Raw genomic sequence first — 26,233 nt, 5'->3', positions numbered from 1 at the left:
TAGTGTTTTGGCATGGTTTACCATATCACTGTTACATGCTCTTGATTTTTCAAAGTTCATTTTGGATTTCTTTCGTGAAATACAAGAGCTGGAATATTTCAGTAGTGTTTTATCATGGTTTACCTTTTCACAATTACATTCTCTTGATCTTTCAAAGTTCATTTTGGATTTCTTTCCTTGAAATGCAAGAATTGGAATATTTCAGTAGTGTTTTGTCATGGCTTACCTTGTCACAGTTACATTCTCTTGATTTTTCAAAGTTCATTTATTGATTTCTATCGTTGAAATCCAAGAGTTAGAATATTTCAGTAGTGTTTTGTTGTGGTTCACCTTGGCACAGTTACATTTTCTTGATTTTTCAAAGTTCATTTTGGATTTCTTTCCTTGAAATGCAAGAGTTGGAATATTTCAATAATGTTTTGTCGTGGTTTACCTTGTCACATTTACATTCTCTCGATTTTTCAAAGTTCATTTTTGGATTTCTATCGTTGAAATGCAAGAGTTGGAATATTTCAGTAGTGTTTAGTCATGGTTTACCAAGTCACAGTTACATTCTCTTAATTTTTCAAAGTTCATTTTGAATTTCTTTCTTTGAAATAAAAGAGTTGGAATATTTCAGGAGTGTTTTGTCGTGTTTTACCTTGTAACAGTTACATTCTCATGATTTTTCAAAGTTTATTTTGGATTTCTTTCCTTGAAATGCAAAGTTGGAATATTTCACTAGTATGTTGTCGTGGTTTACCTTGTCACAGTTACATTCTCTTGATTTTTCAAATTTCATTTTGAATTTCTTTCGTGAAATGTAAGAGTTGGAATATTTCAGTAGTGTCTTGTTTTGCTTCCCATTATCACAGTTACATTCTCTGTATGTTTCAAAGTTCATTTTGGATTTCTTTCATTGAAATGCAAGAGTTGGAATATTTCAGTAGTGTTTTATCGTGGTTTACCTTGTCACAGTTACATTCAAAGTTCATTTTGGATTTCTTTCGTTGAAATGCAAGAGTTGGAATGTTTCAGTAGTGTTTTGTAGTTGTTTACCTTGTCACAGTTACATTCTCTCAATTTTTCAAAGTTCATTTTTTGATTTCTATCGAAGAAATGCAAGAGTTTGAATATTTCAGTAGTGTTTAGTCATGGTTTACGATTTCACAGTTACATATTTGATTTTTCCAAGTTCATTTTGAATTTCTTTCATTGAAATGCAAGAGTTGGATTATTTTAGTAGTTTTTTGTCGTGGTTTACCATGTCACAGTTACATTCTCTTGATTTTTCAAAGTTTATTTTGAATTTCTTTCCTTGAAATGTAAGAGTTGGAATATTTCAGTAATGTTTTGTCGTGGTTTACCTTGTCACAGTTACATTCTCTCGATTTTTCAAAGTTCATTTTTGGATTTCTATCGTTGAAATGCAAGAGTTGGAATATTTCAGTAGTGTTTAGTCATGGTTTACCATGTCACAGTTACATTCTCTTAATTTTTCAAAGTTCATTTTGAATTTATTTCGTTTAAATGCAAGAGTTAGAATATTTCAGTAGTGTTTTGTCGTGTTTTACCTTGTCACAGTTACATTCTCTTGATTTTTCAAAGTTCATTTTTGGATTTCTTTTGTTGAAATGCAAGAGTTGGAATATTTCAGTTGTGTTTTTTTGTTCTTTACCTTGTCAAAGTTACATTCACTTCATTTTTCAAAGTTCATTTTGAATATCTTTCGTGAAATGCAAGAGTTGGAATATTTCAATAGTGTTTAGTCGTGGTTTACTATGTCACAGTTACATTCTCTTGATTTTTCAAAGTTTATTTTGAATTTCTTTCATGAAATACAAGAGTTGGAATATTTCAGTGGTGTTTTGTAATGGTTTACCATGTCACATTTACATTCTCTTGATTATTCAAAGTTCAATTTGGATTTTTTCCTTGAAATGCAAGAATTGGAATATGTTTTGTAGTGGTTTACCTTGTCACAGTTCAATTCTCTTGATTTTTCAAAGTTCATTTTGAATTTCTTTCATTGAAATGCAAGAGTTGGAATATTTCAGCAGTGTTTTGTTGTGCTTTACCTTGTCAGAGTTAAAATCTCTTGATTTTTCAAAGTTTATTTTTGAATTTCTTTCGTGAAATGCAAGATTTGGAATATTTCAGTAGTGTTTTGGCATGGTTTACCATATCACTGTTACAGGCTCTTGATTTTTCAAAGTTCATTTTGAATTTCGTTCGTGAAATGCAAGAATTGGGATATTTCAGTAGTGTTTTATCATGGTTTACCTTTTCACAATTACATTCTCTTGAGCTTTCAAAGTTCATTTTGGATTTCTTCCTTGAAATGCAAGAGTTGGAATATTTCAGTAGTGTTTTGTCGTGGTTTACCTTGTCACAGTTACATTCTCTTGATTTTTCAAAGTTCATTTGTTGATTTCTATCGTTGAAATGCAAGTTGGAATATTTCAGTAGTGTTTTGCTATGGTGTACCTTGGCACAGTTACATTCTCTTGATTTTTAAAAAGTTCATTTTGGATTTCATTCCTTGAAATGCAAGAGTTGGAATATTTCAGTAATGTTTTGTCGTGGTTTACCTTGTCACAGTTACATTCTCTCAATTTTTCAAAGTTCATTTTTGGATTTCTATCGAAGAAATGCAAGAGTTTGAATATTTCAGTAGTGTTTAGTCATGGTTTACGATTTCACAGTTACATATTTGATTTTTCCAAGTTCATTTTGAATTTCTTTCATTGAAATGCAAGAGTTGGATTATTTTAGTAGTTTTTTGTCGTGGTTTACCATGTCACAGTTACATTCTCTTGATTTTTCAAAGTTCATTTTGGATTTCTTTCCTTGAAATGTAAGAGTTGGAATATTTCAGTAGTGTTTAGTCATGGTTTACCAAGTCACATTTACATTCTCTTAATTTTTCAAAGTTCATTTTGAATTTCTTTCTTTGAAATGCAAGAGTTGGAATATTTCAGTGGTTTTTTGTCGTGTTTTACCTTGTCACAGTTACATTCTCATGATTTTTCAAAGTCCATTTTGAATTTCATTCATTGAAATGCAAGAGTTGGATTATTTCAGTAGTGTTTTGTTGTGGTTTACCTTATCATACCTACATTCACTTGATTTTTTCTATATATATATATATATATATATATATATATATATATATATATATATATATATATATATATATATATATATATATATATATATATATATATATATATATATATATATATATATATATATATATATATATATATATATATATATATATATATATATATATATATATATATATATATATAGTATATATACATATATATATATATATAAGTTCATTTTGGATTTCTATCGTGGAAATGCAAGACTTTGAATATTTCAGTAGTGATTTGTTGTGCTTTACCTTGTCAAAGTTAAATTCTCTTGATTTTTCAAAGTTCATTTTGAATTTCTTTCGTGAAATGCAAGAGTTGGAATATTTCAGTAGTGTTGTGTCATGGTTTACCAAGTCACAGTTACATTCTCTTGATTTTTCAAAGTTCATTTTTGAATTTCTTTCGTTGAAATGCGAGAGTTGGAATATTTCAGTAGTGTTTTGTTGTTCTTTACCTTGTCAAAGTTACATTTCCTTGATTTTTCAAAGTTCATTTTGAATTTCTTTCGTGAAATGAAAGAGATGGAATATTTCAGTAGTGTTTTGTCCTGGTCTACTATGTCACAGTTACATTCTTTTTATTTTTCAAAGTTCATTTTGAATTTCTTTCATGAAATACAAGAGTTGGAATATTTCAGTAGTGTTTTGTCGTGGTTTACTGTGTCACAGTTACATTCTCTTGATTATTCAAAGTTCAATTTCCTTGAAATGCAAGAGTTGAAATATATTTTGTAGTGGTTTACCTTGTCAGAGTTACATTCTCTTGATTTTTCAAAGTTCATTTTGGATTTCTTTCATTGAAATGCAAGAGTTGGAATATTTCAGTAGTGTTTTGTAGTTGTTTACCTTGTCAAAGTTACATTCTCTTCATTTTTTAAAGTTCATTTTCGATTTCTTTTCTTGAAACGCAAAAGATTGAATATTTCAGTAGTGTTTTGTCGTGGTTTACCTTGTCACAGTTACATTCTCTTGATTTTTTAAAGTTCATTTTTGGATTTCTTTTGTTGAAATGCAAGAGTTGGAATATTTCAGTAGCGTTTTTTTGTTCTTTACCTTGTCAAAGTTACATTCCTTTGATTTTTCAAAGTTCATTTTGAATTTCTTTCGTGAAATGCAAGAGTAGGAATATTTCAGTAATATGTTGTCATGGTTTACTATGTCAAAGTTAAAATCTCCTGATTTTTCAAAGTTAATTTCAAACTTCTTTCATTATATAAAAGAGTTGGAATATTTAAATAGTGTTTTATCGTGGTTAACCTTGGCACAGTTACATTTTCTTGATTTTTCAAAGTTCAATTTGGATTTCTTTCCTAGAAATGCAAGAGTTGAAATATGTTTTGTAGTGGTTTACCTTGTCAAAGTTACAGTCTCTTGATTTTTCAAAGTTCATTTTGAATTTCTTTCATTGAAATGCAAGAGTTGGAATATTTCAGTAGTGTTTTGTTGCGCTTTACCTTGTCAGAGTTACATTCTCTTTATTTTTAAAGTTGATTTTTGAATTTCTTTCGTGAAATGCAAGAGTTGGAATATTTCATTAGTGTGTTTGCATGGTTTACCATATCATTTTTACATGCTCTTGATTTTTCAAAGTTCATTTTGAGTTTCGTTCGTGAAATGCAAGAGTTGGAATATTTCAGTAGTGTTTTATCATGGTTTTCCTTTTCACAATTACATTCTCTTGATCTTTCAAAGTTCATTTTGGATTTCTTTCCTTGATATGCAAAATATTTCAGTAGTGCTTTGTCGTGGTTCACCTTGTCACAGTTACATTCTCTTGATTTTTCAAAGTTCATTTTGGATTTCTTTCCTTGAAATGCAAGAGTTGGAATATTTCAGTAGTGTTTTGTCATGGTTTACCTTGTCACAGTTACATTCTCTTGATTTTTCAAAGTTCATTTGTTGATTCCTATAGTTGAAATGCAAGAGTTGGAATACTTCAGTAGTGTTTTGTTATGGTTTTCCTTGGCACAGTTACATTCTCTTTATTTTTCAAAGTTCATTTTGGATTTCTTTCCTTGAAATGCAAGAGTTGAAATATTTCAGTAATGTTTTGTCGTGGTTTACCTTGTCACACTTACATTCTCTCGATTTTTCAAAGTTCATTTTTGGATTTCTATCGAAGAAATGCAAGAGTTTGAATATTTAGGTAGTGTTTAGTCATGGTTTACCATGTCACAATTACATATTTGATTTTTCAAAGTTCATTTTGCATTTCTTTCATTGAAATACAAGAGTTGGATTATTTTAGTAGTGTTTTGTCGTGGTTTACCATGTCACAGTTACATTCTCTTGATTTTTCAAAGTTCATTTTGGATTTCTTTCCTTGAAATGCAAGAGTTGAAATATTTCAGTAATGTTTTGTCGTGGTTTACCTTGTCACACTTACATTCTCTCGATTTTTCAAAGTTCATTTTTGGATTTCTATCGAAGAAATGCAAGAGTTTGAATATTTAGGTAGTGTTTAGTCATGGTTTACCATGTCACAATTACATATTTGATTTTTCAAAGTTCATTTTGCATTTCTTTCATTGAAATACAAGAGTTGGATTATTTTAGTAGTGTTTTGTCTTGGTTTACCATGTCACAGTTACATTCTCTTTATTTTTCAAAGTTCATTTTTGATTTATTTCCTTGAAATGCAAGAGTTGGAATATTTAAGTAATGTTTTGTCCTGGTTTACCTTGTCACAGTTACATTCTCTCGATTTTGAATTTCTTTCATTGAAATGAAAGAGTTGGATTATTTCAGTAGTGTTTTGTCATGGTTTACCATGTCACAGTTACATTCTCTTGATTTTTAAAAAGTTCATTTTGGATTTCATTCCTTGAAATGCAAGAGTTGGAATATTTCAGTAATGTTTTGTCGTGGTTTACCTTGTCACAGTTACATTCTCTCAATTTTTCAAAGTTCATTTTTTGATTTCTATCGAAGAAATGCAAGAGTTTGAATATTTCAGTAGTGTTTAGTCATGGTTTACGATTTCACAGTTACATATTTGATTTTTCCAAGTTCATTTTGAATTTCTTTCATTGAAATGCAAGAGTTGGATTATTTTAGTAGTTTTTTGTCGTGGTTTACCATGTCACAGTTACATTCTCTTGATTTTTCAAAGTTCATTTTGGATTTCTTTCCTTGAAATGTAAGAGTTGGAATATTTCAGTAGTGTTTAGTCATGGTTTACCAAGTCACAGTTACATTCTCTTAATTTTTCAAAGTTCATTTTGAATTTATTTCTTTGAAATGCAAGAGTTGGAATATTTCAGTGGTGTTTTGTCGTGTTTTACCTTGTCACAGTTACATTCTCATGATTTTTCAAAGTCCATTTTGAATTTCATTCATTGAAATGCAAGAGTTGGATTATTTCAGTAGTGTTTTGTTGTGGTTTACCTTATCAAACCTACATTCACTTGATTTTTTCTATATATATATATATATATATATATATATATATATATATATATATATATATATATATATATATATATATATATATATATATATATATATATATATATATATATATATATATATATATATATATATATATATATATATATATATATATATATATATATATATATATATATATATATATATATACATATATATATATATATAAGTTCATTTTGGATTTCTATCGTGGAAATGCAAGACTTTGAATATTTCAGTAGTGATTTGTTGTGCTTTACCTTGTCAAAGTTAAATTCTCTTGATTTTTCAAAGTTCATTTTGAATTTCTTTCGTGAAATGCAAGAGTTGGAATATTTCAGTAGTGTTGAGTCATGGTTTACCAAGTCACAGTTACATTCTCTTGATTTTTCAAAGTTCATTTTTGAATTTCTTTCGTTGAAATGCGAGAGTTGGAATATTTCAGTAGTGTTTTGTTGTTCTTTACCTTGTCAAAGTTACATTTCCTTGATTTTTCAAAGTTCATTTTGAATTTCTTTCATGAAATGCAAGAGTTGGAATATTTCAGTAGTGTTTTGTCGTGGTTTACTGTGTCAAAGTTACATTCTCTTGATTTTTCAAAGTTCATTTTGAATTTCTTTCATGAAATACAATAGTTAGAATATTTCAGTAGTGTTTTGTCGTGGTTTACTGTGTCACAGTTACATTCTCTTGATTATTCAAAGTTCAATTTCCTTGAAATGCAAGAGTTGAAATATATTTTGTAGTGGTTTACCTTGTCAGAGTTACATTCTCTTGATTTTTCAAAGTTCATTTTGGATTTCTTTCATTGAAATGCAAGAGTTGGAATATTTCAGTAGTGTTTTGTAGTTGTTTACCTTGTCACAGTTACATTCTCTTCATTTTTTAAAGTTCATTTTCGATTTATTTTCTTGAAACGCAAAAGATTGAATATTTCAGTAGTGTTTTGTCATGGTTTACCTTGTCACAGTTACATTCTCTTGATTTTTTAAAGTTCATTTTTGGATTTCTTTTGTTGAAATGCAAGAGTTGGAATATTTCAGTAGTGTTTTTTTGTTCTTTACCTTGTCAAAGTTACATTCCCTTGATTTTTCAAAGTTCATTTTGAATTTCTTTTGTGAAATGCAAGAGTTGGAATATTTCAGTAGTGTTTTGTCGTGGTTTACTATGTCACAGTTACATTATCTTGATTTTTAAAAGTTAATTTTGAATTTCTTTCATGAAATACAAGAGTTGGAATATTTCAGTAGTGTTTTGTCGTGGTTTACGTAGTCACAGTTACATTTTCTTGATTATTCAAAGTTCAATTTGGATTTCTTTCCTTGCAATGCAAGAGTTGAAATATGTTTTGTAGTGGTTTACCTTGTCAAAGTTACAGTCTCTTGATTTTTCAAAGTTCATTTTGAATTTCTTTCATTGAAATGCAAGAGTTGGAATATTTCAGTAGTGTTTTGTTGCGCTTTACCTTGTCAGAGTTACATTCTCTTGATTTTTAAAGTTGATTTTTGAATTTCTTTCGTGAAATGCAAGAGTTGGAATATTTCATTAGTGTGTTTGCATGGTTTACCATATCATTTTTACATGCTCTTGATTTTTCAAAGTTCATTTTGAGTTTCGTTCGTGAAATGCAAGAGTTGGAATATTTCAGTAGTGTTTTATCATGGTTTTCCTTTTCACAATTACATTCTCTTGATCTTTCAAAGTTCATTTTGGATTTCTTTCCTTGATATGCAAAATATTTCAGTAGTGCTTTGTCGTGGTTCACCTTGTCACAGTTACATTCTCTTGATTTTTCAAAGTTCATTTTGGATTTCTTTCCTTGAAATGCAAGAGTTGGAATATTTCAGTAGTGTTTTGTAATGGTTTACCTTGTCACAGTTACATTCTCTTGATTTTTCAAAGTTCATTTGTTGATTCCTATAGTTGAAATGCAAGAGTTGGAATACTTCAGTAGTGTTTTGTTATGGTTTTCCTTGGCACAGTTACATTCTCTTTATTTTTCAAAGTTCATTTTGGATTTCTTTCCTTGAAATGCAAGAGTTGAAATATTTCAGTAATGTTTTGTCGTGGTTTACCTTGTCACACTTACATTCTCTCGGTTTTTCACAGTTCATTTTTGGATTTCTATCGAAGAAATGCAAGAGTTTGAATATTTAGGTAGTGTTTAGTCATGGTTTACCATGTCACAATTACATATTTGATTTTTCAAAGTTCATTTTGCATTTCTTTCATTGAAATACAAGAGTTGGATTATTTTAGTAGTGTTTTGTCGTGGTTTACCATGTCACAGTTACATTCTCTTGATTTTTCAAAGTTCATTTTGGATTTCTTTCCTTGAAATGCAAGAGTTGGAATATTTCAGTAATGTTTTGTCTTGGTTTACCTTGTCACACTTACATTCTCTCGATTTTTCAAAGTTCATTTTTGGATTTCTATCGAAGAAATGCAAGAGTTTGAATATTTAGGTAGTGTTTAGTCATGGTTTACCATGTCACAATTACATATTTGATTTTTCAAAGTTCATTTTGCATTTCTTTCATTGAAATACAAGAGTTGGATTATTTTAGTAGTGTTTTGTCGTGGTTTACCATGTCACAGTTACATTCTCTTTATTTTTCAAAGTTCCTTTTGGATTTCTTTCCTTGAAATGCAAGAGTTGGAATATTTCAGTAATGTTTTGTCCTGGTTTACCTTGTCACAGTTACATTCTCTCGATTTTGAATTTCTTTCATTGAAATGAAAGAGTTGGATTATTTCAGTAGTGTTTTGTCATGGTTTACCATGTCACAGTTACATTCTCTTAATTTTTCAAAGTTCATTTTGGATTTATTTCCTTGAAATGCAAGAGTTGGAATATTTCAGTAATGTTTTGTCGTGGTTTACCTTGTCACAGTTACATTCTCTCGATTTTTCAAAGTTCATTTTTGGATTTCTATTGTTGAAATGCAAGAGTTGGAATATTTCAGTAGTGTTTAGTCATGGTTTACCAAGTCACAGTTACATTCTCTTGATTTTTCAAAGTTTATTTTGAATTTCTTTCATGAAATACATAAGTTGGAATATTTCAGTAGTGTTTTGTCGTGGTTTACCTTGTCACAGTTACATTCTCTTGATTTTTCAAAGTTAAATTTGGATTTCTTTCCTTGAAATGCAAGAGTTGGAATATGTTTTGTAGTGGTTTACCTTGTCACAGTTACATTCTCTTGATTTTTCGAAGTTCATTTTTGGATTTCTTCCATTGAAATGCGAGAGTTGGAATATTTCAGTAGTGTTTTGTTGTTCTTTACCTTGTCAAAGTTACATTCCCTTGATTTTTCAAAGTTCATTTTGAATTTCTTTCATGAAATGCAAGAGCTGGAATATTTCAGTAGTGTTTTGTCGGGGTTAACTATGTCACAGTTACATTCTCTCGATTTTTCAAAGTTCATTTTTGAATTTCTTTCATGAAATACAAGAGTTGGAATATTTCAGTAGTGTTTTGTTGTGGTTTACCTTGTCAAATTTACATTCTCTTAATTATCCAAAGTTCAATTTGGATTTCTTTCCTTGAAATGCAAGAGTTGGAATATGTTTTGTAGCGGTTTATCTTGTCACAGTTACATTCTCTTGATTTTTCAAAGTTTATTTTGAATTTCTTTCGTTGAAATGCAAGAGTTGGAATATTTCAGTAGTGTTTTGTCGTATTTTAACTTGTCACAGTTACTTTCTCATGATTTTTCAAAGTTCATTTTGAATTTCATTCATTGAAATGCACGAGTTGGATTATTTCAGTAGTGTTTTGTTGTGCTTTACCTTGTCACAGTTAAATTCTCTTGATTTTTCAAAGTTCATTTTGAATTTATTTCGTTAAATACAAGTTGGAATATTTCAGTAGTGTTTTGGCATTGTTTACCATGTCACTGTTACATGCTCTTGATTTTTCAGAGTTCATTTTGAATTTCTTTCGTGAAATGCAAGAGTTGGAATATTTCAGTAGTGTTTCATCATGGTTTACCTTTTCACAATTACATTCTATTGATCTTTCAAAGTTCATTTTGGATTTCTTTCCTTGAAATGCAAGAGTTTGAATATTTCAGTAGCGTTTTGTAATGGTTTACCTTGTCACAGTTACATTCTCTTGATTTTTTAAAGTTCATTTTTGGATATCTTTAGTTGAAATGCTAGAGTTGTAATATTTCAGTAGCGTTTTGTTGTTCTTTACCTTGTCAAAGTTACATTCCTTTGATTTTACAAAGTTCATTTTGAATTTCTTTCGTGAAATGCAAGAGTTGGAATATTTCAGTAGTGTTTTGTAGTGGTTTACTATGTCAAAGTTACATTCTCTTGATTTTTCAAAGTTCATTTTGAATTTCTTTCATGAAATACAAGAGTTGGAATATTTCAGTAGTGTTTTGTCGTGGTTTACCTTGTCACAGTTACATTTTCTTGATTATTCAAAGTTCAATTTGGATTTCTTTCCTTGAAATGCAAGAGTTGAAATATGTTTTGTAGTGGTTTACCTTGTCACAGTTACAGTCTCTTGATTTTTCAAAGTTCATTTTGAATTTCTTTCATTGAAATGCAAGAGTTGGAATATTTCAGTAGTGTTTTGTTGTGCTTTACCTTGTCAGAGTTACATTCTCTTGATTTTTAAAGTTGATTTTTGAAATTCTTTCGTGAAATGCAAGAGTTGGAATATTTCATTAGTGTTTTGGCATGTTGTACCATATCACTATTACATGCTCTTGATTTTTCAAAGTTCATTTTGAGTTTCGTTCGTGAAATGCAAGAGTTGGAATATTTCAGTAGTGTTTTATCATGGTTTTCCTTTTCACAATTACATTCTCTTGATCTTTCAAAGTTCGTTTTGGATTTCTTTCCTTGATATGCAAGAGTTGGAATATTTCAGTAGTGCTTTGTCGTGGTTTACCTTGTCACAGTTACATTTTCTCTTGAAATTTCAAAGTTCATTTTGGATTTCTTTCCTTGAAATGCAAGAGTTGGAATATTTCAGTAGTGTTTTTTCATGGTTTACCTTGTCACAGTTACATTCTCTTGATTTTTCAAAGTTCCTTTTTTGATTTATATCGTTGAAATGCAATAGTTGGAATATTTCAGTAGCGTTTTGTTGTTCTTTACCTTGTCAAAGTTACATTCCTTTGATTTTTCAAAGTTCATTTTGAATTTCTTTCGTGAAATGCAAGAGTTGGAATATTTCAGTAGTGTTTTGTCGTGGTTTACTATGTCACAGTTACATTTTCTTGATTTTTCAAAGTTCATTTTGAATTTCTTTCATGAAATACAAGAGTTGGAATATTTCAGTAGTGTTTTATCATGGTTTTCCTTTTCACAATTACATTCTCTTGATCTTTCATAGTTCGTTATGGATTTCTTTCCTTGATATGCAAGAGTTGGAATATTTCAGTAGTGCTTTGTCGTAGTTTACCTTGTCACAGTTACATTCTCTTGGTTTTTCAAAGTTCATTTTGGATTTGTTTCCTTGAAATGCAAGAGTTGGAATATTTCAGTAGTGTTTTGTCATGGTTTACCTTGTCACAGTTACATTCTCTTAAATTTTCGAAGTTCATTTGTTGATTTCTATCGTTGAAATGCAAGAGTTGGAATATTTCAGTAGTGTTTTGTTATGGTTTACCTTGGCACAGTTACATTCTCTTGATTTTTCAAAGTTCATTTTGGATTTCTTTCCTTGAAATGCAAGAGTTGGAATATTTCAGTAATGTTTTGTCCTGGTTTTCCTTGTCACACTTACATTCTCTAGATTTTTCAAAGTTCATTTGTGGATTTCTATCGAAGAAATGCAAGACTTTGAATATTTCAGTAGTGTTTAGTCATGGTTTACCATGTCACAATTACATATTTGATTTTTCAAAGTTCATTTTGAATTTCTTTCGTGAAATGCAAGAGTTGGAATATTTCAGTAGTGTTTTGTAACGGTTTACCTTGTCACAGTTACATTCTCTTGATTTTTTAAAGTTCATTTTTGGATATCTTTCGTTGAAATGCTAGAGTTGGAATATTTCAGTAGCGTTTTGTTGTTCTTTACATTGTCAAAGTTACATTCCTTTGATTTTTCAAAGTTCATTTTGAATTTCTTTCGTGAAATGCAAGAGTTGTAATATTTCAGTAGTGTTTTGTAACGGTTTACCTTGTCACAGTTACATTCTCTTGATTTTTTAAAGTTCATTTTTGGATTTCTTTTGTTGAAATGCTAGATTTGGAATATTTCAGTAGCGTTTTGTTGTTCTTTACCTTGTCAAAGTTACATTCCTTTGATTTTACAAAGTTCATTTTGAATTTCTTTCTTGAAATGCAAGAGCTGGAATATTTCAGTAGTGTTTTGTCGTGGTTTACTATGTCAAAGTTACATTCCTTTGATTTTTCAAAGTTCATTTTGAATTTCTTTCATGAAATACATAGTTGGAATATTTCAGTAGTGTTTTGTCGTGGTTTACCTTGTCACAGTTATATTTTCTTGATTATTCAAAGTTCAATTTGGATTTCTTTCCTTGAAATGCAAGAGTTGAAATATGTTTTGTAGTGGTTTACCTTGTCACAGTTACATTCTCTTGATTTTTCAAAGTTCATTTTGAATTTCTTTCATTGAAATGCAAGAGTTGGAATATTTCAGTGGTGTTTTGTTGCGCTTTACCTTGTCAGAGTTACATTCTCTTGATTTTTAAAGTTGATTTTTGAATTTCTTTCGTGAAATGCAAGAGTTGGAATATTTCATTAGTGTTTTGGCATGGTTTACCATATCACAGTTACATGCTCTTAATTTTTCAAAGTTCATTTTGAATTTCTTTCTTTGAAATAAAAGAGTTGGAATATTTCAGTAGTGTTTTGTCGTGTTTTACCTTGTCACAGTTACATTCTCATGATTTTTCAAAGTTTATTTTGGATTTCTTTCCTTGAAATGCAAGAGTTGGAATATTTCACTAGTGTGTTGTCGTGGTTTACCTTGTCACAGTTACATTCTCTTGATTTTTCAAATTTCATTTTGAATTTCTTTCGTGAAATGCAAGAGTTGAAATATTTCAGTAGTGTCTTGTTTTGCTTCCCATTATCATAGTTACATTCTCTGTATGTTTCAAAGTTCATTTTGGATTTCTTTCATTGAAATGCAAGAGTTGGAGTATTTCAGTAGTGTTTTATCGTGGTTTACCTTGTCACAGTTACATTCAAAGTTCATTTTGGATTTCTTTCGTTGAAATGCAAGAGTTGGAATATTTCAGTAGTGTTTTGTAGTTGTTTACCTTGTCACAGTTACATTCTCTTGATTGTTCAAAGTTCATTTTCGATTTCTTTCCTTGAAACGCAAAAGATTTAATATTTCAGTAGTGTTTTGTCGTGGTTTACCTTGTCACAGTTACATTCTCTTGATTTTTCAAAGTTCATTTTTGGATTTCTTTCGTTGAAATGCTAGAGTTGGAATATTTCAGTAGTGTTTTGTTGTTCTTTACCTTGTCAAAGTTACATTCCCTTGATTTTTCAAAGTTCATTTTGAATTTCTTTCGTGAAATGCAAGAGTTGGAATATTTCAGTAGTGTTTAGTCGTGGTTTACTATGTCACAGTTACATTCTCTTGATTTTTCAAAGTTCATTTTGAATTTCTTTCATGAAATTCAAGAGTTTGAATATTTCAGTGGTGTTTTGTCGTGGTTTACCATGTCACATTTACATTCTCTTGATTATTCAAAGTTCAATTTGGATTTTTTCCTTGAAATGCAAGAATTGGAATATGTTTTGTAGTGGTTTACCTTGTCAAAGTTCAATTCTCTTGATTTTTGAAAGTTCATTTTGAATTTCTTTCATTGAAATGCAAGAGTTGGAATATTTCAGTAGTGTTTTGTTGTGCTTTACCTTGTCAGAGTTAAAATCTCTTGATTTTTCAAAGTTGATTTTTGAATTTCTTTCGTGAAATGCAAGATTTGGAATATTCCAGTAGTGTGTTGGCATGGTTTACCATATCACTATTACAGGCTCTTGATTTTTCAAAGTTCATTTTGAATTTCGTTCGTGAAATGCAAGAATTGGAATATCTCAGTAGTGTTTTATCATGGTTTACCTTTTCACAATTACATTCTCTTGAGCTTTCAAAGTTCATTTTGGATTTCTTCCTTGAAATGCAAGAGTTGGAATATTTCAGTAGTGTTTTGTCGTGGTTTACCTTGTCACAGTTACATTCTCTTGATTTTTCAAAGTTCATTTGTTGATTTCTATCGTTGAAATGCAAGTTGGAATATTTCAGTAGTGTTTTGCTATGGTGTACCTTGGCACAGTTACATTCTCTTGATTTTTAAAAATTTCATTTTGGATTTCATTCCTTGAAATGCAAGAGTTGGAATATTTCAGTAATGTTTTGTCGTGGTTTACCTTGTCACAGTTACATTCTCTCAATTTTTCAAAGTTCATTTTTTGATTTCTATCGAAGAAATGCAAGAGTTTGAATATTTCAGTAGTGTTTAGTCATGGTTTACGATTTCACAGTTACATATTTGATTTTTCCAAGTTCATTTTGAATTTCTTTCATTGAAATGCAAGAGTTGGATTATTTTAGTAGTTTTTTGTCGTGGTTTACCATGTCACAGTTACATTCTCTTGATTTTTCAAAGTTCATTTTGGATTTCTTTCCTTGAAATGTAAGAGTTGGAATATTTCAGTAGTGTTTTGTCGTGGTTTACCTTGTCACAGTTACATTCTCTCGATTTTTCAAAGTTCATTTTTGGATTTCTATCTTTGAAATGCAAGAGTTGGAATATTTCAGTGGTTTTTTGTCGTGTTTTACCTTGTCACAGTTACATTATCATGATTTTTCAAAGTTCATTTTGAATTTCATTCATTGAAATGCAAGAGTTGGATTATTTCAGTAGTGTTTTGTTGTAGTTTACCTTATCATACCTACATTCACTTGATTTTTTCTATATATATATATATATATATATATATATATATATATATATATATATATATATATATATATATATATATATATATAAGTTCATTTTGGATTTCTATCGTTGAAATGCAAGACTTTGAATATTTCAGTAGTGATTTGTTGTGCTTTACCTTGTCAAAGTTAAATTCTCTTGATTTTTCAAAGTTCATTTTGAATTTCTTTCGTGAAATGCAAGAGTTGAAATATTTCAGTAGTGTTGAGTCATGGTTTACCAAGTCACAGTTACATTCTTTTGATTTTTCAAAGTTCATTTTTGAATTTCTTTCGTTGAAATGCGAGAGTTGGAATATTTCAGTAGTGTTTTGTTGTTCTTTACCTTGTCAAAGTTACATTTCCTTGATTTTTCAAAGTTCATTTTGAATTTCTTTCATGAAATGCAAGAGTTGGAATATTTCAGTAGTGTTTTGTCCTGGTCTACTATGTCACAGTTACATTCTCTTGATTTTTCAAAGTTCATTTTGAATTTCTTTCATGAAATACAAGAGTTAGAATATTTCAGTAGTGTTTTGTCGTGGTTTACCTTGTCACAGTTACATTCTCTTGATTATTCAAAGTTCAATTTCCTTGAAATGCAAGAGTTGAAATATATTTTTAGTGGTTTACCTTGTCAGAGTTACATTCTCTTGATTTTTCAAAGTTCATTTTGGATTTCTTTCATTGAAATGCAAGAGTTGGAATATTTCAGTAGTGTTTTGTAGTTGTTTACCTTGTCACAGTTACATTCTCTTCATTTTTTAAAGTTCATTTTCGATTTCTTTTCTTGAAACGCAAAAGATTGAATATTTCAGTAGTGTTTTGTCGTGGTTTACCTTGTCACAGTTACATTCTCTTGATTTTTCAAAGTTCATTTTTGGATTTCTTTTGTTGAAATGCTAGAGTTGGAATATTTCAGTAGCGTTTTTTTGTTCTTTACCTTGTCAAAGTTACATTCCTTTGATTTTTAAAAGTTATTTTGGATTTTATGTCTTGAAATGCAAGAGTTGGAATATTTTGGTAGTGTTTCCTCGTGGTTTAGTATGTGACAGCTACAATCTCATGACTTTTAAATGTTAATTTCAAACTTATAAAATTATATAAAAGCGTTTTAATATTTAAATAGTTTTTTATCGTGGTTTACGTAGTCACAGTTACATTCTCTTGATTATTAAAAGTTCAATTTGGATTTCTTTCCTTGAAATGCAAGAGTTGAAATATGTTTTGTAGTGGTTTACCTTGTCACAGTTACATTCTCTTGATTTTTCAAAGTTCATTTTGAATTTCTTTCATTGAAATGCAAGAGTTGGAATATTTCAGTAGTGTTTTGTTGCGCTTTACCTTGTCAGAGTTACATTCTCTTGATTTTTAAAGCTGATTTTTGAAATTCTTTCGTGAAATGCAAGAGTTGGAATATTTCATTAGTGTTTTGGCATGGTTTACCATATCATTTTTACATGCTCTTAATTTTTCAAAGTTCATTTTGAGTTTCGTTCGTGAAATGCAAGAGTTGGAATATTGCAGTAGTGTTTTATCATGGTTTTCCTTTTCACAATTACATTCTCTTGATCTTTCAAAGTTCATTTTGGATTTCTTTCCTTGATATGCAAGAGTTGGAATATTTCAGTAGTGCTTTGTCGTGGTTTACATTTTCACAGTTACATTTTCTTGATTTTTCAAAGTTCATTTTTGATTTCTTTCGTTGAAATACAAGAGTTGGAATATTTCAGTAGTGTTTTGTCATGGTTTACCTTGTCACAGTTACATTCTCTTGATTTTTCAAAGTTCATTTGTTGATTTCTATAGTTGAAATGCAAGAGTTGGAATACTTCAGTAGTGTTTTGTTATGGTTTTCCATGGCACAGTTACATTCTCTTGATTTTTCAAAGTTCATTTTGGATTTCTTTCCTTGAAATGCAAGAGTTGAAATATTTCAGTAATGTTTTGTCGTGGTTTACCTTGTCACACTTACATTCTCTCGATTTTTCAAAGTTCATTTTTGGATTTCTATCGAAGAAATGCAAGAGTTTGAATATTTAGGTAGTGTTTAGTCATGGTTTACCATGTCACAGTTACATATTTGATTTTTCAAAGTTCATTTTGCATTTCTTTCATTGAAATACAAGAGTTGGATTATTTTAGTAGAGTTTTGTCGTGGTTTACCATGTCACAGTTACATTCTCTTGATTTTTCAAAGTTCATTTTGGATTTCTTTCCTTGAAATGCAAGAGTTGAAATATTTCAGTAATGTTTTGTCGTGGTTTACCTTGTCACACTTACATTCTCTCGATTTTTCAAAGTTCATTTTTGGATTTCTATCGAAGAAATGCAAGAGTTTGAATATTTAGGTAGTGTTTAGTCATGGTTTACCATGTCACAGTTACATATTTGATTTTTCAAAGTTCATTTTGCGTTTCTTTCATTGAAATACAAAAGTTGGATTATTTTAGTAGTTTTTTGTCGTGGTTTACCATGTCAAAGTTACATTCTCTTGATTTTTCAAAGTTCATTTTGGATTTCTTTCCTTGAAATGTAAGAGTTGGAATATTTCAGTAATGTTTTGTCGTGGTTTACCTTGTCACAGTTACATTCTCTTGATTTTGAATTTCTTTCATTGAAATGAAAGAGTAGGATTATTTCAGTAGTGTTTTGTCGTGGTTTACCATGTCACAGTTACATTCTCTTGATTTTTCAAAGTTCATTTTGGATTTCTTTCCTTGAAATGCAAGACTTGGAATATTTCAGTAATGTTTTGTCGTGGTTTACCTTGTCACAGTTACATTCTCTCGATTTTTCAAAGTTCATTTTCGGATTTCTATTGTTGAAATGCAAGAGTTGGAATATTTCAGTAGTGTTTGGTCATGGTTTACCAAGTCAGAGTTACAATCTCTTGATTTTTCAAAGTTTATTTTGAATTTCTTTCATGAAATACATAAGTCGGAATATTGCAGTAGTGTTTTGTCGTGGTTTACCTTGTCACAGTTACATTCTCTTGATTTTTCAAAGTTAAATTTGGATTTCTTTCCTTGAAATGCAAGAGTTGGAATATGTTTTGTAGTGGTTTACCTTGTCACAGTTACATTCTCTTGATTTTTCAAATTTCTTTTTGGATTTCTTTCCCTGAAATGCAAGAGTTGGAATATTTCAGTAGTGTGTTGTCGTGGTTTACCTTGTCACAGTTACATTCTCTTGATTTTTCAAATTTCATTTTGAATTTCATTCGTGAAATGTAAGAGTTGGAATATTTCAGTAGTGTCTTGTTGTGCTTTACCTTATCACAGTTACATTCTCTTGATTTTTCAAAGTTCATTTTCGATTTCTTTCCTTGAAATGCAAGAGTTTGAATATTTCAGTAGTGTTTTGTCGAGGTTTACCTTGTCACAGTTACATTCTCTTGATTTTTCGAAGTTCATTTTTGGATTTCTTTCATTGAAATGCGAGAGTTGGAATATTTCAGTAGTGTTTTGTTGTTCTTTACCTTGTCAAAGTTACATTCCCTTGTTTTTCAAAGTTCATTTTGAATTTCTTTCATGAAATGCAAGAGCTGGAATATTTCAGTAGTGTTTTGTCGGGGTTAACTATGTCACAGTTACATTCTCTCGATTTTTCAAAGTTCATTTTTGAATTTCTTTCATGAAATACAAGAGTTGGAATATTTCAGTAGTGTTTTGTTGTGGTTTACATTGTCACATTTACATTCTCTTAATTATCCAAAGTTCAATTTGGATTTCTTTCCTTGAAATGCAAGAGTTGGAATATGTTTTGTAGCGGTTTATCTTGTCACAGTTACATTCTCTTGATTTTTCAAAGTTCATTTTGAATTTCTTTCATTGAAATGCAAGAGTTGGAATATTTCAGTAGTGTTTTGTTGTGCTTTACCTTGTCAGAGTTACATTCTCTTGACTTTTCAAAGTTGATTTTTGAATTTCTTTCGTAAAATGCAAGAGTTGGAATATTTCAGTAGTGTTTTGGCATACTTTACCATATCACTGTTACATGCTCTTGATTTTTCAAAGTTCATTTTGAATTTCGTTCGTGAAATGCAAGAATTGGAATATCTCAGTAGTGTTTTATCATGGTTTACCTTTTCACAGGTACATTCTCTTGATCTTTTAAAGTTCATTTTGAATTTCTTTCCTTGAAATGGAAGAGTTGGAATATTTCAGTAGTGTTTTTTCGTGGTTTACCTTTTCACACTTACATTTTCTTAATTTTTCAAAGTTCATTTTGGATTTCTTCACTTGAAAAGCAAGAGTTGGAATATTTCAGTAGTGTTTTGTCATGGTTTACCTTGTCACAGTTACATTCTCTTGATTTTTCAAAGTTCATTTGTTGATTTCTATCATGGAAATGCAAGAGTTGGAATATTTCAGTAGTGTTTTGTTATGGTTTACCTTGGCACAGTTACATTCTCTTGATTTTTCCAAGTTCATTTTGGATTTATTCCCTTGAAATGCAAGAGTTGGAATATTTCAGTAATGTTTTGTCGTGGTTTACCTTGTCACAGTTACATCCTCTCGATTTTTAAAAGTTCATTTTTGGATTTCTATCGAAGAAATGCAAGAGTTTGAATATTTCAGTAGTGTTTAGTCATGGTTTACCATGTTACAGTTATTTATTTGATTTTTCAAAGTTCATTTTGCATTTCTTTCATTGAAATGCAAAAGTTAGATTATTTCAGTAGTGTTTTGTCGTGGTTTACCATGTTACAGTTACATTCTCTTAATTTTTCAAAGTTCATTTTGAATTTCTTTCGTTGAGATGCAAGAGTTGGGATATTTAAGTAGTGTTTTGTCGTGTTTTACCTTGTCACAGTTACATTCTCATGATTTTTCAATATTCATTTTGAATTTCATTCATTGAAATGCAAGAGTTGGAATATTTCTGTAGTGTTTTGTCGTGGTTTACCATGTCACACTTACATTCTCTTAATTTTTCAAAGTTCATTTTGAATTTCTTTCGTTGAAATGCAAGAGTTGGTTTATTTCAGCAGTGTTTTGCCGTGTTTTACCTTGTCACAGTTACATTCTTATGATTTTTCAAAGTTCATTTTGAATTTCTTTCATTGAAATGCAAGAGTTAGATTATTTCAGTAGTATTTTGTTGTGGTTTACCTTATCAGACTTACATTCTCCTGATTTTTCAAAGTTCATTTTGGATTTCTACCGTGGAAATGCGAGAGTTGGAATATTTCAGGAGTGTTTTGTTGTGCTTTACCTTGTCAAAGTTACATTCTCTTGATTTTTCAAAGTTCATTTCGAATTTATTTCGTGAAATGCAAGAGTTGGAATATTTCACTAGTGTTTTGGCATGGTTTACCATATCACTGTTACATGCTCTTGATTTTTCAAAGCTCATTTTGAATTTCTTTCGTGAAATGCAAGAGTTGGAATATTTCAGTAGTGTTTTATCATGGTTTACCTATTTACAATTACATTCTATTGATCTTTCAATGTTAATTTTGGATTTCTTTCCTTGAAATGAGAGAGTTGGAATATTTCAGTAGTGTTTTGTCGTGGCTTACCTTGTCACAGTTACATTCTCTTGATTTTTAGATTTCTATCGTTGAAATGCAAGAGTTGGAATATTTCAGTAGTGTTTTGTTATGGTTAACCTTGTCACAGTTACATTCTCTTGATTTTCATTTTGTACGCGCGCGTACATAGGCTAACCTAACCTATGGTTTTGGTATTTCTGTGCAATAATGTGGAATTTGGAAACAAGTGTGTATGTTTGTGTGTTTCTGTGTGTGTTTGTGTGTATGTTTGTGTGTATGTGTTCCGACTCTTGCATTTCAAGGAAAGAAATCCAAATTGAACTTTGAAAAATCAAGAGAATGTAACTGTGACAAGGTAAACCATGACAAAACACTACTGAAATAATTCAACTCTTGCATTTGAATGAAGGAAATTCAAAATGAACTTTGAAAAATCAAGAGAATGTAACTCTGGCAAGGTAAAACATGACAAAACACTACTGAAATATTCCATCTCTTGCATTTCAACAAAAGAAATTAAAAATGAACTTTGAAAAATCAAGAGAATGTAACTGTGACAAGGTAAACCATAACAAAACACTACTGAAATATTCCAATTCTTGCATTTCAACGATAGAAATCCAAAAATCAAGAGAATGTAACTTTGACAAGGTAAACCACGACAAAACACTACTGAAATTTTCCAACTCTTGCATTTCAATGAAATAAATCCAATATAAACTTTGAAAAATCAAGAGAATGTAACTGTGACAAGGTAAACCACGACAAAACACTACTGAAATATTCCAACTCTTGCATTTCAAGGAAAGAAATCCAAAATGAACATTGAAAGATCAATAGAATGTAATTGTGAATAGGTAAACCATGACAAAACACTACTGAAATATTGGAACTCTTGCATTTCATAAAAGAAATTCAAAATGAACTTATGAAAAACCCAGAGCATGTAACAGTGATATGGTAAGACATGCCAAAACACTACTGAAATATTCCAACTCTTGCATTTCACGAAATAAATTCGAAATGAACTTTGAAAATCAAGAGAATGCAACTGTGACAAGGTAAAGCACAACAAAACACTACTGAAATATTCCAACTCTTGCATTTCAACGGTAGAAATCCAAAATGAACTTTGAAAAATCAAGAGAATTTAAGTGTGATAAGGTAAACCACAACAAAACACTACTGAAATAATCCAACTCTTGCATTTCTTTGAAAGAAATTCAAAATGAACTTGAAAAAATCACGAGAATGTAACTGTGACAAGGTAATACACGACAAAACACTACTGAAATATACCAACTCTTCCATTTCAACGAAAGAAATTCAAAATGAACTTTGAAAAATTAAGAGAATGTAACTGTGACACGGTAAACCACGACAAAACACTACTGAAATATTCCAACTCTTGCATTTCAATGAAAGAAATCCAAAATGAACTTTGAAAAATCAAGAGAATGTAACTGTGACAAGGTAAACCACGACAAAACACTACTGAAATATTCCAACTCTTGCATTTCAAGAAAGAAATCCAAAATGAACTTTGAAAGATCAAGAGAATGTAATTGTGAAAAAGTGAACCAATATAAAACACTACTGAAATATTCCAACTCTTGCATTTCAAGAAATAAATTCAAAATGAACTTTGAAAAATCAAGAGAATGTAACTGTGACAAGGTAAAGCAGAACAAAACACTACTGAAATATTCCAACTCTTGCATTTCAACGATAGAAATCCAAATTGAACTATGAAAAAATCAAGAGAATGTAGGTGTGATAAGGTAAACCACAACAAAACACTACTGAAATAATTCAACCCTTGCATTTCAATGAATGAAATTCAAAATGAACTTTGAAAAATCATGAGAATGTAACTGTGACAAGGTAAAACACGACAAAACACTACTGAAATATTCCAACTCTTGCATTTCAACGAAAGAAATTCAAAATGAACTTTGAAAAATTAAGAGAATGTAACTGTGACATGGTAAACCACGACAAAACACTACTGAGATAATCCAACTCTTGCATTTCAATAAAAGAAATTCAAAATGAACTTTGAAAAATCAAATATGTAACTGTGACATGGTAAACGATGACTAAACACTACTGAAATAATCCAACTCTTGCATTTCAATGAATGAAACTCAAAATGAACTTTGAAAAATCATGAGAATGTAACTGTGACAAGGTAAAACACGACAAAACACTACTGAAATATTCCAACTCTTGCATTTCAACGAAAGAAATTCAAAATGAACTTTGAAAGATCAAGAGAATGTAATTATGAAAAGGTAAACCACGATAAAACACTACTTAAATATTCCAACTCTTGCATTTCAACGAAAGAAATCCAAAATGAACTTTGAAACATAAGGAGAATGTAACTGTGATAAGGTAAAGCACTAAAAAACACTACTGAAATATTCCAACTCTTGCATTTCAAGGGAAGAAATCCAAAATGAACTTTGAAAAATCAAGAGAATGTAACTGTGACAAGGTAAACCACGACAAAACACTACTGAAATATTACAACTCTTGTATTTTACGAAAGAAATTCAAAATGAACTTTAAAAAATAAAGAGAATGTAACTCTGACATAGTAAACCACGACTAAACACTACTGAAATATTCCAACTCTTGCATTTCACGAAAGAAATTCAAAATGAACTTTGAAAAATCAAGGGAATGTAACTTTGACAAGGTAAAGCACAACAAAAAACTAGTGAAATATTCCAACTCTTGCATTTCAATGAAAGCAATCTGAAGTTTGAAAAATCAAGAGAATGTAACTGTGACAAGGTAAAGCACTTATGAACGATCCTTTTGAAATTCTGCTAAAAACATCGATGCTCAAGGTAAAAGTTTGGATCAAACACTTTTAGGAACATATTTCCTTTTGGTGAATTGACTTTCCCTTTAAGCACTCTCTGAACGTTCCAACTTAATACACAAATCCCTTTTTGAGATACGCCAATCTTGAAAATCTGCGTGCATATAGTGTATTTTGATTTAGTTCAAGGTCCACCTCAAATACCTCATTCTGGCAAATTTTCAACTTGATATGCGTAGCCTAGTGCCAGGACCCAATGGGGGAATCCTTGCTCGTAATTGCTAATCACCTTAACCCTTTTATCCAGGCCTGGGCGTGCACATATTTCCTTTTGGTGAATTGACTTTCCCTTTAAGCACTCTCTGAAAGTTCCAAGTTAATACACAAATCCCTTTTGCGATATGCCATTTTGAATATCTGTGTGCACATAGTGTATTTTGATTTAGTTCAAGTTCCACCTCAAATACCTCATTCTGTCAAATTTTCAACTTGATATGCGTAGCCTACTGCAGGAACCAATGGTGGAATCCCCGCTCGTAATTGCTAATCACCTTAACCCTTTTATCCAGGCCTGAGCGTGCAAATATTTCCTTTTGGCGAATTAACTTTCCCTTTAAGCACTCTCTGAAAGTTCCAACTTAATACACAAATCCCTTTTTGATATATGCCAATTTTAAAATCTGTGTGCACATAGCGTATTTTGATTTAGTTCAAGTTCCACCTCAAATACCTCATTCTGTCAAATTTTTAACTTGATATGCGTAGCCTACTGCCAGGAACCAATGGAGGAATCCTCGCTCGTAATTGCTATTCACCTTAATCTCTTTATCCAGGCCTGAGCGTGCACATACTTCCTTTTGGTGAATTGACTTTCCCTTTAAGCACTCTCTGAAAGTTCCAACTTAATACACAAATCCCTTTTTGAGATATGCCAATTTTGAAAATCTGCGTGCACATAGTGGATTTTGATTTAGTTCAAGTTCCACCTCAAATACCTCATTCTGTCAAATTTTTAACTTGATATGCATAGTCTACTGGCAGGAACCAATGGGGGAATCCTCGCTCGTAATTGCTAATCACCTTAACCCTTTTATCCAGGCCTGAGCGTGCACATATTTCCTTTTGGTGAATTGACTTTCCCTTTAAGCATTCTCTGAAAGTTCCAACTTAATACACAAATCCCTTTTTGAGATATGCCATTTTGAAAATCTGCGTGCACATAGTGTATTCTGATTTAGTTCAAGTTCCACCTCAAATACCTCATTCTGTCAAATTTTCAACTAGATATGCGTAGCCTACTGGACATAGTGTATTTTGATTTAGTTCAAGTTCCACCTCAAATACCTCATTCTGTCAAATTTTCAACTTGATATGCATAGTCTACTGGCAGGAACCAATGGTGTAATCCACGCTCGTAAGTTCTAATCACCTTAACCCTTTTATCCATGCCTTAGCGTTCACATATTTCCTTTTGGTGAATTGACTTTACCTTTAAGCACTCTCTGAAAGTTCCAACTTAATACACAAATCCCTTTTTGAGATATGCCAATTTTAAAATCTGTGTGCACATAGCGTATTTTGATTTAGTTCAAGTTCCACCTCAAATACCTCATTCTGTCAAATTTTCAACTTGATATGTGAAGCCTACTGCCAGGAACCAATGGGGGAATCCTTGCTCGTAATTGCTAATCACTTTAACCCTTTGTCCAGGCCTGAGCGTGCACATATTTCCTTTTTGGTGAATTGACTTTCCCTTTAAGCACTCTCTGAAAGTTCCAACTTAATACACATATCCCTTTTTGAGATATACCAATTGTGAAAATCTGCGTGCACATAGTGGATTTTGATTTAGTTCAAGTTCCACCTCAAATACCTCATTCTGTAAAATTTTTAACTTGATATGCATAGTCTATTGGCAGGAACCAATGGGGGAATCCTCGCTCGTAATTGCTAATCACCTTAACCCTTTTATCCAGGCCTGAGCGGGCACATATTTCCTTTTGGTGAATTGACTTTCCCTTTAAGCACTCTCTGAAAGTTCCAACTTATTAAAGAAATCCCTTTTTGAGATATGCCATTTTGAAAATCTGCGTGCACATAGTGTATTTTGATTTAGTTCAAGTTCCACCTCAAATACCTCATTCTGTCAAATTTTCAACTTGATATACGTAGCCTACTGGACATAATGTATTTTGATTTAGTTCAAGTTCCACCTCAAATACCTCATTCTGTCAAATTTTCAACTTGATATGCATAGTCTACTGGCAGGAACCAATGGGGGAATCCTCGCTCGTAATTGCTAATCACCTTAACCCTTTTATCCATGCCTGAGCCTTCACATATTTCCTTTTGGTGAATTGACTTTCCCTTTAAGCACTCTCTGGAAGTTCCTACTTAATACAC

Source organism: Artemia sp. Qi Xiang Cuo, chromosome 4 (assembly GCF_049724085.1).
Source record: "Artemia sp. Qi Xiang Cuo chromosome 4, ASM4972408v1, whole genome shotgun sequence".
In the NCBI taxonomy this organism is placed as follows: domain Eukaryota; kingdom Metazoa; phylum Arthropoda; class Branchiopoda; order Anostraca; family Artemiidae; genus Artemia; species Artemia sp. Qi Xiang Cuo.
This window is presented reverse-complemented; position numbering follows the sequence as displayed.